This window comes from Triticum urartu, chromosome 6A (genome assembly GCF_056163025.1).
Source record: "Triticum urartu cultivar PI428250 chromosome 6A, HENAU_Tu73, whole genome shotgun sequence".
Lineage (NCBI taxonomy): Eukaryota > Viridiplantae > Streptophyta > Magnoliopsida > Poales > Poaceae > Triticum > Triticum urartu.
In genome coordinates, this window is record NC_141878.1 from 154,759,353 (window position 1) to 154,776,039 (window position 16,687).

Below are 16,687 nucleotides of genomic sequence, written 5' to 3' on the forward strand. Positions count from 1 at the left end.
TATTAACAAGGCTTGCCCTAAGGACCCCTACCCGTTGCCGCGCATCGACCAGATTGTTGACTCCACGGCCGGGTGTGATCTGTTATCATTCCTGGACGCCTACTCAGGTTACCACCAAATCTTCATGACAAGAGAGGACGAAGAGAAGACGACATTCATCACCCCATGTGGTACGTATTGATTTTTACGGATGCCTTTCGGGTTGAAGAGTGCAGGCTCAACGTTTGCAAGAGCAGTCCAAATTGGTTTTGAACCTCAGCTCGATAGAAATATGGAGGCCTACATGGATGACATAGTGATCAAAACCAAGGACGGGCCAACTCTTGTGCAAGATCTGGAAGGCGCGGCCCCCGGCGGAGTCCGGTGCCACCAAAGCAATGCCCGCGCAGTCGAGTGAAGTGGTCCCAAAGAAGAAGATGATGCAGCACCCGGTTTACTTTGTCAGCTCCCTCTTGCAGGGGGCTAGGTCGAGGTATTCCGGCGTGCAAAAATTGCTCTTCGGCCTCCTTATGGCCCCGAGGAAGCCACATCACTACTTCCAAGCCCACGATATCACTGTCGTCCCCCGCCTCCCGTTGCAATGGATACTGCACAACCTGGACGCAACCGGAAGGATTGTGGAATGGGCCTTGGAGCTGTCAAGTTTCGGTTTGAAGTATGAAAGTACCTCGACAATTCAGAGCAGAGTCTTGGCGAAATTCATCGCAGAATGGACCTCGACGCCCGATGAAGAAGTCCAGGAGACCACTCTCCCCGGCAAGGAAGCAGACCGCGACTGGATCATGTACTTTGATGGGGCTTTCTCGCTGCAAGGCGCCGGTGCCGGTGTGCTACTCGTCGCACCCACCGGAGAACACCTCAAGTACGTGATCGAGATGCACTTCCCCAGGGAGATGTCCACCAACAACACTGCTGAGTACGAGGGATTGCTTGCCGGTCTCAGGATCGCGGCAGACCTCGGGGTTAAGAAGCTCATCGTCAGGGGTGACTCACAGCTCATTGTTAGGCAGATCAACAAGGATTATCAGAGCCCATTGATGCAAGCCTACGTAGATGAGGTGAGGAAGCTGGAGGAACGCTTTGACGGTATCCAGGCGGAGCACGTCCCCCGAGCGGAGAACGACATCGCTGATTACCTGTCAAAGCGTGCCGCATTCAAGCTACCTGTGGAACCAGGTACCTTTTTGCTTCGGTTGACTCAACCATCTGTCGGACCATCAGCGGGGCAGAACAAGCAGAGGAAATAAGGCCCCGGCAAATACTTTCCTACCGATCCCCCTGGGGCTGTCGGCAAGGGTGCTGCCGCGGATGCTGAGCCTGCCAAGAGCGACTGGCTCCGACAGGGCGTCAAGCCCTGGCCGTAGAGACAGCCGCTCTCATGGCGGAAGAAATGCCTTTGGTCCTTGCCGTCAAGCCCCAGGCTCCGGCATGGGCACAACATACCGTCCACTTCCTCCAAACAGGGGAGCTTCATGAGGAGCATGAAGAAGCAGAGAAAGTAGCCCGTCGGTCCGCCCTGTACCAGTTCGTCGATGACGTCCTATACCAGAGGAGGCCAAACGGTGTGAAACTCAAGTGCATCCCCTGGGAGGAAGGACTGGAGATGTTGGCACAGATACATGGAGGCATATGTGGATCCCACATAGGGTCAAGGGCCCTTGCCGGGAAGGCATTCCGGCAAGGTTTCTTTTGGCCCACCGCCCTCCAGGATGCGACGACACTAGTAACCAAGTGTGAAGCGTGCCAGCTCCATTCAAAGAAGCTTCATCAGGCGGCTCAAGCCCTTCAAACAATCCCTCTCTCCTGGCCATTCTCGGTCTGGGGGCTCGATATACTGGGCCCTTTCCCCTGCACTATCGGGGGCTTTGAGTACTTGTACATTGCAATTTACAAGTTCATGAAGTGGCCGGAAGTGGGAGCAGTGAGGAAGGTGACTGCTCAGTCAGCCGTCAAGTTCTTTAAAGGACTGGTCTGCCATTTTGGTGTGCCAAACAGAGTCATCACCGAAAACGGCACGCAGTTCACAAGCCACACCTTCATGCAGTACATCCAAGACCTCGGCAGCAAGGTTTGTTTTGCTTCCGTGGCACATCCACGGAGCAACGGCCAAGCGGAGAGGGCGAATGCTGAAGTGTTGCGAGGCCTGAGAACGAAGACCTTTGACAAGCAGCACAAGAGTGGAAGGCGCTGGATTGATGAGTTGCCGGCGGTTCTTTGGTCGATCAGAACGACGCCAAATCGAGCCACTGGCCAGACACCTTTTGCCCTGGTATTTGGGGCAGAAGCAGTTCTCCCCACAGAACTCATATACGGGTCACCTCGAGTACCCGCTTATGATGAGCTTGAGCAAGAGCTGTTGCGCCAAGATGACGCGACACTCCTTGAGGAAGATCGTCTTCGGGCGGCTGTGAGAGCGGCACGCTACCAGCAAGCCTTGCGCCGCTATCATAGCCGCAAGGTTCATGCCCAAAGCCTTGAGGAAGGTGACCTTGTTCTTTGGCGCGTCCAGTCAGCCAAGAATTCCAACAAGTTGACGCCGAAGTGGGAAGGCCCTTATCGGGTAATGCGAGTCACCAGGCCCGGCGCAGTCCGCCTGGAGACCGAAGATGCCGTCCCAGTGAGAAACTCCTGGACCATCAAGCATCTTCGCAAGTTTTACCCATAAGGCGCGGCTTGCCGGGTCTCCCGGCAAGACACCTTTTGTACAAGCTTTGCCGACAAGGCATGTGACCCTTTGTACAAAGCCAAGCGCAGACCCTGAGCATAAATAAATGAAGCGTTGGCGCCCTAAGTTATAGCATGCATGCTAGGTCGAGTCTCTTCCTTGGTTAGGGTTGATAGTGCTTAGCGACGACTAACCCCTAGCCTAGAGGTCGAGTGCGCGTCTGTCTGTTCCTTTTCTGTCCTCCTTTGGTTCGCAGGGCACGTGCGCACTTCTGCTGAGCTACTCGGAAAGAAGGAAACGGACCAGCGCCCCGACCCCAGCAAGCCAGAGTTGCCGGGGGTTGCAAGAACAAGGATCCACCCGCGGCAAGATGAGATTGCCAAGGGTTGCGGATCCAGATAAGTCTTTTATCCTCTGTCATGCATTTCGGAACCGGACTGGGGCATGTGAAACCTCGTTTTTATCTCTAGCCTGCCGTGCTCCCCTTTTTCCTATACCTAGGGATTATTTCCTAGGTCCGGATTTGGTCATAGGCGCGGCAACAAGGGGGTGGGACGAGGAGCCGAAATCCCACTTCACCCATGCCTCCGCCAAGGGCGCGAGAATGGTCATGTGGAGTGGGGGGGGGGGGCGGACGGCAAGGTCTGTTGCCGGGCGAAAAATGTTTATCTTAAAACAATAACAAGGATTCGCTCCTTGTCGTGGGATTTACCCGCGAACGAAAAACCCAGCAAGCATCCCTTTTTCATTAAAAACATCCCATATAGGTACAGTTCGTGTGAGATGAAAAACATGAGCAAGGGGATTACAAGTTTTAAATTTAACAGAAGCCCGCAGGCTTACAAACTAAAAAGAGATAAGATTCCTGTAGTCCCTTTCTTGTCCCTCTCCTCAGGAGGCAGGTCAAGGAGGCGAAAGGGCAAAAGGGGTGCCTAGGCGAGCTACGAGCAGCAGAAAGCACCAAGAGAACATCTCGGTGGCCACCCACGGGCGGGCCAGTGATGACGATGCCAGAAAAGGAGCTGGAAGACGAGGCGGCAGGACCGATAATACGCGATGAAGGCGTCGGTGCCCGCGTGCTCCGAGTTGACAGCCTTGCCGCCCACCCTCTTCCTCTTCCGCAGCCTCCCGACGCCAGCCGCCCAAGGAGACAGCCCCGCAAGGTTCAAGGAGATGGCCCTGCCCTCGGTCAGCCTCTACCGGAGGAGTGGCCAGGTGCAGATGCTGCTGCTGCCACACCCGCCCAGGCACAGGGCGTCCGATGCCTAGTCGGACTCGTCCCCGCTGTCAGCCCCGCTGTCCTCCTCGCCGCTCTCGCTCGAGGACGAGCTTCCATCGTCAGAATCTCCATCAGAGGAGCTCTCCACGCAGCATTTCAGACGGGTTCCCAAGTCTCCGAAGACCTTGACGAAGAGCAGGCCGTCCTCCATTAACTTGAAGTAGAGGACGAGCCCCGCCGTCAGGCTATGGATGCGAGCGAACGTCTTCCATCCACGGCGGAGATACATAACTCGAGGAGCCAGGAAGTCGACTTCGACCCGCGTGCCCCCGTTCCCGCATCCCCTCATGTGCAACCTGAGGGTCTGGGGCGGGGCATGCTCCATCACCCGAGCAAACGGAGTGGGGAGACGAAGACGACGACGCCGGGGCCGGCGGAGCCTGATGAAGAACTCGCAAGGCTGGTCTTCAATGTGGCCCTCCATCGGGAAGGGCATCATTGGCAGGGGCGAGGACGGCGTGCCGCCCCGTCCTCGTCTTCCCCGAGCGTTACGACCTCTGCCCCGACCTCGCCCCCTCCCCCTTCCCCTCGTGTTCGGTTCCACCACCACGGGTTCAGGAGGGGGAGGGATGCGCTGTCGAGCGGCGACCCTCGCTGCCACTGTCGAAGGACCAGGGTTCCCTTTCTCCATGGCGAATGAGGGGAAGGAGCAGAAGCAGAAGGAAATAGAAGATGGAAGAATGCGGGGTGCCGTTTCCCCCTTTCTCCTCTTTATAAAGGAACGGGGCTGATGCTCAGCCGCCCCGCTTGGCCAATCCAGACACCGGAGGCGCGGGGAATCAGGACCGATCCGCTGCCCAACCAGCAGCGGCCCGGTTTCTCGCCTCCACCGTTTGCCACCACAGGGACGCGTGGCAGACATGCAGAACTGAGGGGATGGGTGAGGCGACCTCTCCCCACCCCGTGATCGCGGGGAGTGGACACCTTGAAGACCGCACCCCGACCCCACTCAGTAAATGAGTCGCGCCTCCAGTCCTTCCTCTTTTTACGGGGAAGACGCGAGCCGCCTCTTTACTGCGATGTGATGCATGCGTGTGGAAACCGTCCCACACATGCCGCCCACGTCACGCACACCCCTCTACGCCGTGCTTCGCGCGCGGGGCCTGGGAGGCGGAGCGCGCGAAGAATCTTACCACGGTAAAAACCACCCCACCTGCCCGCGCACCATTTTGGGCCTAGTCCAACAACGTGTTGCGCTTATGTGTGGCCCAGGCATGGGGGCTCCTGTTGGTGTACAAATATAGGGGCGCATCTTTCTACCCCTTTTCCTGTGCATGGGCAGTCAGAGCCGCGCCCACAGCCACACCAAGCAGAACGAGGGAGGTGAGCCAAGGTAAGATCGAAGCCCAAGGCAATCAAAGCAACGCCAAGGCCAAGACCACAAAGAGCAGAGGGACGAAGCAAGTTCCCCCGGCAAGACCCTTGCCGGGTGGCCTCAGCGGCCCCGGCAAGACTCTTGCCGGGACAGCTCGCCCCGCACCAACAGAGCGAGCCACCCTTGAGCCCACGGCCCCCAGTGCCATCATCAGCGTGGGCCAGGACTCGGGAAGGCACCCCTGTGGTGGCATATAGATCTTTGTGAAGACATATTCAAGATCATATCAGAAGACGACGATTCTCGGCAAGATCCTTGCCAAGGAAGGCCACCAGACCCCCGGCAAGATCCTTGCCGGGGACGACAACATGCCATGGCGAGACCCTTGCCGGGCCACCCGGCAAGGCCCTCGCCGAAGACGCCGGCAAGGCCACCGCCAATCCCACGTCAACCAAGCTTCTACCGCCGTTCACATGCAGCTACTGTTGGGGAACGTAGCAGAAATTCAAAATTTTCCTACGTGTCACCAAGATCTATCTATGGAGTCATCTAGCAACGAGGGAGGAGTGGATCTACATACCCTTGTAGATCACGCGCGGAAGCGTTCAAGAGAACGGGGTTGATGGAGTCGTACTCGTCGTGATCCAAATCACCGATGATCCTAGCGCCGAACGGACGGCACCTCCGCGTTCAACACACGTACGGAGCAGCGACGTCTCCTCCTTCTTGATCCAGCAAGGGGGGAGGAGAGGTTTATGGAGATCCAGCAGCACGACGGCGTGGTGGTGGAAGTAGCGGGATTCCAACAGGGCTTCGCCAAGCGCTGCGGGAGGAGGGAGATGTGTCATGGGAGGGAGAGGGAGGCGCCAGGGCTTAGGTATGGTTTCCCTCCCTTCCCCCCACTATATATAGGGCCAAGGGAGAGGGGGAGGGCGCAGCCTTGCCCCTTCCTCCAAGGAAGGGTGCGGCCAAGGGGGGAGGAGTCCATCCTCCCCAAGGCACCTCGGAGGTGCCTTCCCCCTTTAGGACTCTCCCCTCCTCTTGTCCCTTTGGCGCATGGGCCTCTAGGGGCTGGTGCCCTTGGCCCATGTAGGCCAAGGCGCACCCCCTACAGCCCATGTGGCCCCCCGGGGCAGGTGGCCCCACCCGGTGGGCCCCCGGGACCCTTCCGGTGGTCCCGGTACAATACCGGTGACCCCGAAACTTGTCCCGATGGCCGAAACAGCACTTCCTATATATAATTCTTTACCTCCGGACCATTCCGGAACTCCTCGTGACGTCCGGGATCTCATCCGGGACTCCGAACAACTTTCGGGTTGCCACATACTAATATCTCTATAACCCTAGCGTCACCGAACCTTAAGTGTGTAGACCCTACGGGTTCGGGAGACATGCAGACATGACCGAGATGACTCTCCGGTCAATAACCAACAGCGGGATCTGGATACCCATGTTGGCTCCCACATGTTCCACGATGATCTCATCGGATGAACCACGATGTCAAGGACTTAATCAATCCCGTATACAATTCCCTTTGTCTAGCGGTACGATACTTGCCCGAGATTGATCGTCGGTATCCCGATACCTTGTTCAATCTCGTTACCGGCAAGTCTCTTTACTCGTTCCGTAACACATCATCCCGTGATCAACTCCTTGATCACATTGTGCACATTATGATGATGTCCTACCGAGTGGGCCCAGAGATACCTCTCCGTTTACACGGAGTGACAAATCCCAGTCTCGATTCGTGCCAACCCAACAGACACTTTCGGAGATACCTGTAGTGTACCTTTATAGCCACCCAGTTACGTTGTGACGTTTGGCACACCCAAAGCACTCCTACGGTATCCGGGAGTTGCACAATCTCATGGTCTAAGGAAATGATACTTGACATTAGAAAAGCTTTAGCATACGAACTACACGATCTAGTGCTATGCTTAGGATTGGGTCTTGTCCATCACATCATTCTCCTAATGATGTGATCCCATTATCAATGACATCCAATGTCCATGGTCAGGAAACCGTAACCATCTATTGATCAACGAGCTAGTCAACTAGAGGCTTACTAGGGACATGGTGTTGTTTATGTATCCACACATGTATCTGAGTTTCCTATCAATACAATTATAGCATGGATAATAAACGATTATCATGAACAAGGAAATATAATAATAATCAATTTATTATTGCCTCTAGGGCATATTTCCAACAGTCTCCCACTTGCACTAGAGTCAATAATCTAGTTCACATCGATATGTGATTAACACTCAAGGTCACATCCCCATGTGACTAACACCCAAAGAGTTTACTAGAGTCAATAATCTAGTTCACATTTACCATGTGATTAACACTCGATGAGTTCTGGGTTTGATCATGTTATGCTTGTGAGAGAGGTTATAGTCAACGGGTCTGAACCTTTCAGATCCGTGTGTGCTTTACAAATCTCTATGTCATCTCCTAGATGCAGCTACCACGTTCTATTTGGAGTTATTCCAAATAACTGTTCTACTTGGAGCTATTCTAAATTGTTTCTCCATTATACGTATCCTGTATCTCTACTCAGAGCTATCCGGATAGGTGTTAAGCTTGCATCGACGTAACCCTTTACGACGAACTCTTTTACCACCTCCATAATCGAGAAAATTCCTTAGTACACTAGTTACTAAGGATAACTTTGACCGCTGTCCTGTGATCCATTCTTGGATCACTCTTGTACCCCTTGACTGACTCATGGCAAGGCACACTTCAGGTGCGGTACACAGCACAGCATACTGTAGAGCCTATGTCTTAAGCATAGGGGACGACCTTCGTCCTTTCTCTCTATTCTGCCGTGGTCGAGCTTTAAGTCTTAACTTCATACCTTACAACTCAGGCAAGAACTCCTTCTTTGACTGATTCATCTTGAACACCTTCAAGATCATGTCAAGGAATGTGCTCATTTGAAAGTACCATTTAAGCGTTTTGATCTATCCTTATAGATCTTGATGCTCAATGCTCAAGTAGCTTAATCCAGGCTTTCCATTGAAAAACACTTTCCAAATAACCCTATATGCTTTCCAGAAATTCTACGTCATTTCTGATCAACAATATGTCAACAACATATACTCATCAGAAATTCTATAGTGCTCCCACTCACTTCTTTGGAAATACAAGTTTCTCATAAACTTTGTATAAACCCAAAACTTTGATCATCTTATCAAAGCATACATTCCAACTCCGAGATGCTTACTCCAGTCCCTAGAAGGATTGCTGGAGCTTTGCATACTTATTAGCATCTTTCAGGATTGACAAAACCTTCCGGTTTGTATCATATACAACCTTTCCTCAAAAAAACGTCGAGGAAACAATGTTTTTGACATCCTATCTGCAAGATTTCATAAATAATGCAGTAATCGCTAATATAATTCCAACAGACTCTTAGCATCGCTACGAGTGAGAAAGTCTCATCGTAGTCAACTCCTTGAACTTTTCGGAAAACATCTTAACGACAAGTCGAGCTTTCTTAATGGTGACATTTACCATCATTGTCCGTCTTCCTTTTAAAATCCATCTGCACTCAACAGCCTTACGACCATCGAGCTGTTCTGCCAAAGTCTACACTTTGTTTTCATACATGGATCCTCTCTCGGATTTCATGGCCTCGAGCCATTTATCGGAATCCGGGCCCACCATCGCTTCTCCATAGCTCGTAGGTTCATTGTTGTCTAGCAACATGACTTCCAAGACAGGATTACGTACCACTCTGAAGTAGTACGCATCCTTGTCATCCCACGAGGTTTGGTAGTGACTTGATCTGAAGTTTCATGATCACTATCATAAGCTTCACTTCAATTGGTGTAGGTGCCACAGGAACAACTCCTGTGCCCTGCCACACACTAGTTGAAGAGACGGTTCAATAACCTCATCAAGTCTCCACCATCCTCCCACTCAATACTTTCGAGAGAAACTTTTCCTCGAGAAAGGACCCGATTCTAGAAACAATCCCTTATTGCTTTCGGATCTGAGATAGGAGGTATACCCAACTGTTTTGGGTGTCCTGTGAAGATGCATTTATCCGCTTTGGGTTCGAGCTTATCAGCCTGAAACTTTTTCACATAAGCGTCGCAGCCCCAAACTTCTAAGAAATGACAGCTTAGGTTTCTCTAAACCATAGTTCATATGGTGTCATCTCATCGGAATTACGTGGTGCCCTATTTAAAGTGAATGCGGTTGTCTCTAATGCCTAACCCATAAACTATCGTGGTAATTCGATAAGAGACATCATGGTATGCATCATATCCAATAGGGTGCGGTTATGATGTTCGGACACACCATCACACTATGGTGTTCCAGGCTGTATTAGTTGTGAAACAATTTCCACAATGTCTTAATTCTGTGCCAAACTCGTAATTCAGATATTCATCTCTATGATCATATCATAGATATTTTATCCTCTTGTCACGACGATCTTTCAACTTCACCCTGAAATTACTTGAACCTTTCAATAATTCAGACTCGTGATTTATCAAGTAAATATACTCAACATCTACTCAAATCATCTGTGAAGTAAGAACATAACGATATCCACTACACGCCTCAACACTCATTGGACTGCATACATCAAAATGTATTACTTCCAACAAGTTGCTCTCTTGTTCCATCTTACTGAAAACGAGGCCTTTCAGTCATCTTGCCCATGTGGTATGATTTGCATGTCTCAAGTGATTCAAAATCAAGTGAGTCCAAACGGTCCATTTGCATGGAGTTTCTTCATGCATATACACCAATAGACATGGTTCGCATGCCTCAAACTTTTCAAAAATGAGTGAGCCCAAAGATCCATCAACATGGAGCTTCTTCATGTGTTTTATACCGATATGACTTACATGGAAGTGCCACAAGTAGGTGGTACTATCATTACTATCTTATATCTTTTGGCATGAACATGTGTATCACTACGATCGAGATTCAATAAACCATTCATTTTACGTGCAAGACCATTGAAGGTATTATTCAAATAAACAGAGTAACCATTATTCTCCTTAAATGAATAACCGTATTGCGATAGACATAATCCAATCATGTCTATGCTCAACGCAAACACCAATCTCGATGGTAGAGGGAGCGTGCGATGCTTGATCACATCAAGCTTGGGAAAAACTTCCAACACATATCACCAGCTCACCTTTAGCTAGTCTCCGCAGCCTTTTATTTCGAGTTTACTAACACTTAGCAATCGAACCGGTATCTAATACCATGGTGCTACTAGGAGTACTAGTAAAGTACACAATGTATATCCAATATACTTCTATCGACCTTGCCAGCCTTCTCATCTACCAAGTATCTAGGGTAATTCTGCTCCAGTGGCTGTTCCCCTTATTACAGAAGCACTCAGTCTCGGGTTTGGGTTCAACCTTGGGTTTCTTCACTAGAGCAGCAGCTGAATTGCCGTTTCATGAAGTATCCCTTTGTTCCCTTGCCCTTCTTGAAACTAGTGGTTTCACCAACCATCAACAATTGATGCTCCTTCTTGATTTCTACTTTTGTGGTGTCAAACATCGCGAATATCTCAAGGATCATCATATATGTCCCCGATACATTATAGTTCATCACGAAGCTCTAGCAGCTTGGTGGTAATGACTTCGGAGAAACATCACTATCTCATCTGGAAGATCAACTCCCACTCGATTCAAATGATTGTTGTACTCAGACAATCTGAGCACAAGCTCAACAATTGAGCTTTTCTCCCTTAGTTTGCAGGCTAAGAAAATCGTCGGAGGTCTTATACCTCTTGGCGTGGGCACGAGCCTGAAATCCCAATTTCAGTCCTTGGAACATCTCATATGTTCTGCGATGTTTCAAAAACGTCTTTGGTGCCTCAATTCTAAACCATTTAACTGAACTATCACGTAGTCATCAAAATGTGTATGTCAGATGTTCGCAACATCCACAGACAACATTCGAGGTTCAGCACACTGAGCGGTGCATTAAGGACATAAGCCTTCTATGAAGCAATGAGGACAATCCTCAGTTTACGGACCTAGTCCGCATAATTGCTACTACCAACTTTCAACTAAATTTTCTCTAGGAACATATCTAAACAGTAGAACTGAAGCACGAACTACGACATAATTTGCAAAATCCTTTTGACTATGTTCAAGATAAACAAGTTTATCTTATGAACTTCCACTCAGATAGACATCCCTCTAGTCATCTAAGTGATTACATGATCCGAGTGAACTAGGCTGTGTCCGATCATCACGTGAGACGGACTAGTCATCATCGGTGAACATCTTCATGTTGATCGTATCTACCATACGACTCATGCTCGACCTTTCGGTCTCTTGTGTTCCGAGGCCATGTCTGTACATGCTAGGCTCGTCAAGTCAACCTAAGTGTTTCGCGTGTGTAAATCTGGCTTACACCCGTTGTATGTGAACGTAAGAATCTATCACACCCAATCATCACGTGGTGCTTCGAAACGACGAACTTTCGCAACGGTGCACAGTTAGGGGGAACACCTTCTTGAAATTTTAGTGAGGGATCATCTTATTTACTACCGTCGTTCTAAGTAAACAAGATGTATAAACATGATAAACATCACATGCAATCAAATAATAGTGACATGATATGGCCAATATCATATAGCTCCTTTGATCTCCATCTTGGGGCTCCATGATCATCTTGTCACCGGCATGACACCATGATCTCCATCATCATGATCTCTATCATCGTGTCTTCATGAAGTTGTCTCGTCAACTATTACTTCTACTACTATAGCTAATGGTTAGCAATAAAGTAAAGTAATTACATGACGTTTATGTTGACACGCAGGTCATAAATAAATTAAGACAACTCCTATGGCTCCTGCCGGTTGTCATACTCATCGACATGCAAGTCGTGATTCCTATTACAAGAACATGATCAATCTCATACATCACATATATCATTCATCACACCCTTTGGCCATATCACATCACATAGCATACCCTGCAAAAACAAGTTAGACGTCCTCTAATTGTTGTTTGCATGTTTTACGTGGCTGCTATGGGTTTCTAGCAAGAACGTTTCTTACCTACGCAAAAACCACAACGTGATATGCCAATTGCTATTTACCCTTCATAAGGACCCTTTTCATCAAATCCGATCCGACTAAAGTGGGAGAGACAGACACCCGCCAGCCACCTTATGCAACTAGTGCATGTTTGTCGGTGGAACCAGTCTCACGTAAGAGTACGTGTAAGGTCGGTCTAGGCCGCTTCATCCCACGATGCCGCCGAATCAAGATAAGACTAGTAACGGCAAGATAATTGACAATATTGACGCCCACAACTACTTTGTGTTCTACTCATGCATAGTAACTACGCATAGACCTAGCTCATGATGCCACTGTTGGGGAACGTAGCAGAAATTCAAAATTTTCCTACGTGTCACCAAGATCTATCTATGGAGTCATCTAGCAACGAGGGAGGAGTGGATCTACATACCCTTGTAGATCACGCGCGGAAGCGTTCAAGAGAACTGGGTTGATGGAGTCGTACTCGTCGTGATCCAAATCACCGATGATCCTAGCGCCGAACGGACGGCACCTCCATGTTCAACACACGTACGGAGCAGCGACGTCTCCTCCTTCTTGATCCAGCAAGGGGGGAGGAGAGGTTGATGGAGATCCAGCAGCACGACGGCGTGGTGGTGGAAGTAGCGGGATTCCAACAGGGCTTCGCCAAGCGCTGCGGGAGGAGGGAGATGTGTCATGGGAGGGAGAGGGAGGCGCCAGGGCTTAGGTATGGTTGCCCTCCCTTCCCCCCACTATATATAGGGCCAAAGGAGAGGGGGAGGGCGCAGCCTTGCCCCTTCCTCCAAGGAAGGGTGCGGCCAAGGGGGGGAGGAGTCCATCCTCCCCAAGGCACCTCGGAGGTGCCTTCCCCCTTTAGGACTCTCCCCTCCTCTTGTCCCTTTGGCGCATGGGCCTCTAGGGGCTGGTGCCCTTGGCCCATGTAGGCCAAGGAGCACCCCCTACAGCCCATGTGGCCCCCCGGGGCAGGTGGCCCCACCCGGTGGGCCCCCGGGACCCTTCCGGTGGTCCCGGTACAATACCGGTGACCCCGAAACTTGTCCCGATGGCCGAAACAGCACTTCCTATATATAATTCTTTACCTCCGGACCATTCCGGAACTCCTCGTGACGTCCGGGATCTCATCCGGGACTCCGAACAACTTTCGGGTTACCGCATACTAATATCTCTATAACCCTAGCGTCACCGAACCTTAAGTGTGTAGACCCTACGGGTTCGGGAGACATGCAGACATGACCGAGATGACTCTCCGGTCAATAACCAACAGCGGGATCTAGATACCCATGTTGGCTCCCACATGTTCCATGATGATCTCATCGGATGAACCACGATGTCAAGGACTTAATCAATCCCGTATAAAATTCCCTTTGTCTAGCGGTACGATACTTGCCCGAGATTGATCGTCGGTATCCCGATACCTTGTTCAATCTCGTTACCGGCAAGTCTCTTTACTCGTTCCGTAACACATCATCCCGTGATCAAATCCTTGATCACATTGTGCACATTATGATGATGTCCTACCGAGTGGGCCCAGAGATACCTCTCCGTTTACACGGAGTGACAAATCCCAGTCTCGATTCGTGCCAACCCAACAGACACTTTCGGAGATACCTGTAGTGTACCTTTATAGCCACCCAGTTACGTTGGGACGTTTGGCACACCCAAAGCACTCCTACGGTATCCGGGAGTTGCACAATCTCATGGTCTAAGGAAATGATACTTGACATTAGAAAAGCTTTAGCATACGAACTACACGATCTAGTGCTATGCTTAGGATTGGGTCTTGTCCATCACATCATTCTCCTAATGATGTGATCCCGTTATCAATGACATCCAATGTCCATGGTCAGGAAACCGTAACCATCTATTGATCAACGAGCTAGTCAACTAGAGGCTTACTAGGGACATGGTGTTGTTTATGTATCCACACATGTATCTGAGTTTCCTATCAATACAATTATAGCATGGATAATAAACGATTATCATGAACAAGGAAATATAATAATAATCAATTTATTATTGCCTCTAGGGCATATTTCCAACAGCTACCAGCCCAACCAGCTGGGCGGGCACCTGCGTGGCAACATGCAGCTCCCAGGCCAACTCATCAAGCGCCTGCGTGGCAACATGCAGATCTTCGTGAAGGCTCCACGACCGCGCCAACTCAGCTTCCTGCATGCCTACATGGCACCGCACGCATCGTTGGCTGAGGCGCGTGTCGAAGCGTGGATGAGCGGCGACGGACGGGACGGGCCTCGCCCCCGTCCCCGATAAAGTAAGAGGACACCTAAGTGATGCATTAAATGCACCTTGTCCTGTAATATGAGGGATAACCTCATGCCACGGTAGACCTTTCCACCTCCTATGTGCCCACTATGGCAACCCCTTTTTCCTATAAAAGGAGGCCCGAGGCGACAGGGAGGGGGATTCAGCTCTTTGGAACCACACGCTGACCACAACTAGTTTGAGAGCTCCAGAACTCTCAGAAATACACCCACCAAAGCAGGACTAGGGTTTTACGCATCCTCGCAGCCCGAACCTAGGTAAACGATCCTTGTGCTGTCTACTAGCCCTGCTCCCCTCGCAACCCTGCGCCCCGGCAACCATAGTAGGGATTTTCGTGATCCCATAGGTGTCGTTCCACACTGACATCCTTGGCGCGCCAGGTAGGGGGCGCAATTGTGAGAATCTGGTCTAGTAGTTAGCCTAGCAGTTTTTCGTCGCCATGGCTCCTAAGAAGAAGACGGCCACGGCGGTTGATTCGTTGGGAGCCGAACGACCCGTGCCGGTGCAGACGAGTAGCGGATCGGTCGCAGACAGGACCCGGGCCGCGGCCCGCGAGAACCAGCATCTCCCAGGCAGTCGGAGCCTGGCAAGCGGCGTCGTTCGCGCGCCAGACGACCGACTACATGTCGCCGGATCCAAGGACGGAGCTGGCCCCCCGCAGGCGGCGCGGGGCCCTCCAGGGGCGTCGTTGTGCCGACTCCGGGCGGCGTGGTGACCTCGAGGACACCTACACCGGCGACCACCACGCGTTCTTCCCATGGTGTGCACGCCGAGCAGCTTCACCACGATGGTGACCCTGGGCACCGCCTTGGGTAGATCCCTTTGCGTCATCGGCAAGATGAGGGGGTTCAGCATGCTCGCCGAAGCACTGGCGAAAATGGTGCCCAGCCGCTGGGTCATGACGGAGCTCCTTCTAACGTAGTTAGAAGTTGAAGCGCGCCGCGACCCACGCAGATGTCGCCGCCGCCCACGCCAGCGGAAGCTTTGGCACGTGCCCTGCTGCTCCTCGACTTCCCTCCTGTCACGGAGAAGCTCGACGAGTGGAGGGCCACCATCCGGAGCCTCGTCGCCGTCGCAAACAAAGACGATCCGCGACCAGTGGGGCCCTCGGGCTGGCGCTCCACCAAGCCACTACATGCTGGCGCTGGGAGGACCGGGGGAGCTGCGGCCACGGTGCACTCTCCTCCTCGCCGGCCGCCGCGGGCGTCGGCCCGTCTTGACGATGCTTGTGACAACATCTCTATAGTGTCGTCTGACCCACGGACCCTCCGCGACCAGCGCCAGGTCCTTCGGGAGCGAGCTCATGAAGACGCTCGAACCACCGTCGAGCGCCGGCGCGAAACGCGCTCCCAGTCGGACAAGCGGGCGGGACCCTCTATGGACCACCTGGCACTAGGGGGCCCCGGTGGCCTACCTTATGAGGTGGGCTGCCCGACTTTTACCCGTGAGCTGAGGCAGTTCTAGTGGTGTCGGAGTAATGGGCCACAGGTAGGCCAACCCGAGTCCCAGAACATTTCAAGACATCGGGGGAGGCTGCGCCCCTCATGACCCCAGGACAAAGAGCCGCCTCCTGAGGAGTCGACGGCAGGGCGGCCGACTGCCTGCTCACGGCCGAGTCCCCGGGACGACTTCCAGAGAAGCTGGCTTTGGGGAGTCGGCCTGCGACTCCAACAAACCCCATGACCTCATCAAAGGGGACGAGGCTGGGGCGTGGCTGCAGCGAAGCCCACCCCCGCCCCTCACCAAGGGCAAGCATGGCCATAGCACGCCGTACCCCGGAAGATCTCCGTGCAGCGTGGCACTGTTGCCATGCCGGCCCTGACATCAGCGCCGCAGGGCCGAATCCTGCACCCACGATGGCTTGTCTGTACGGCCTGGAGGCAGCAGGCCCCACCAGTCAGTGAGACCTCGGGGGACGGCAGGAGAACCACCAGTCGAACCCGTCGGGAGTCGGCCCGGGGGAGTCGGCCGAGCCCTCCCCCGGGGCCCACGCGCCATTAATCAAGACGTGATGGGGAGTGGCAACAGTGATCGCCCGCCAGGCGGCGGGGCTGTTGCCACGACCTCATGATCAAGCCCGCGTCATCA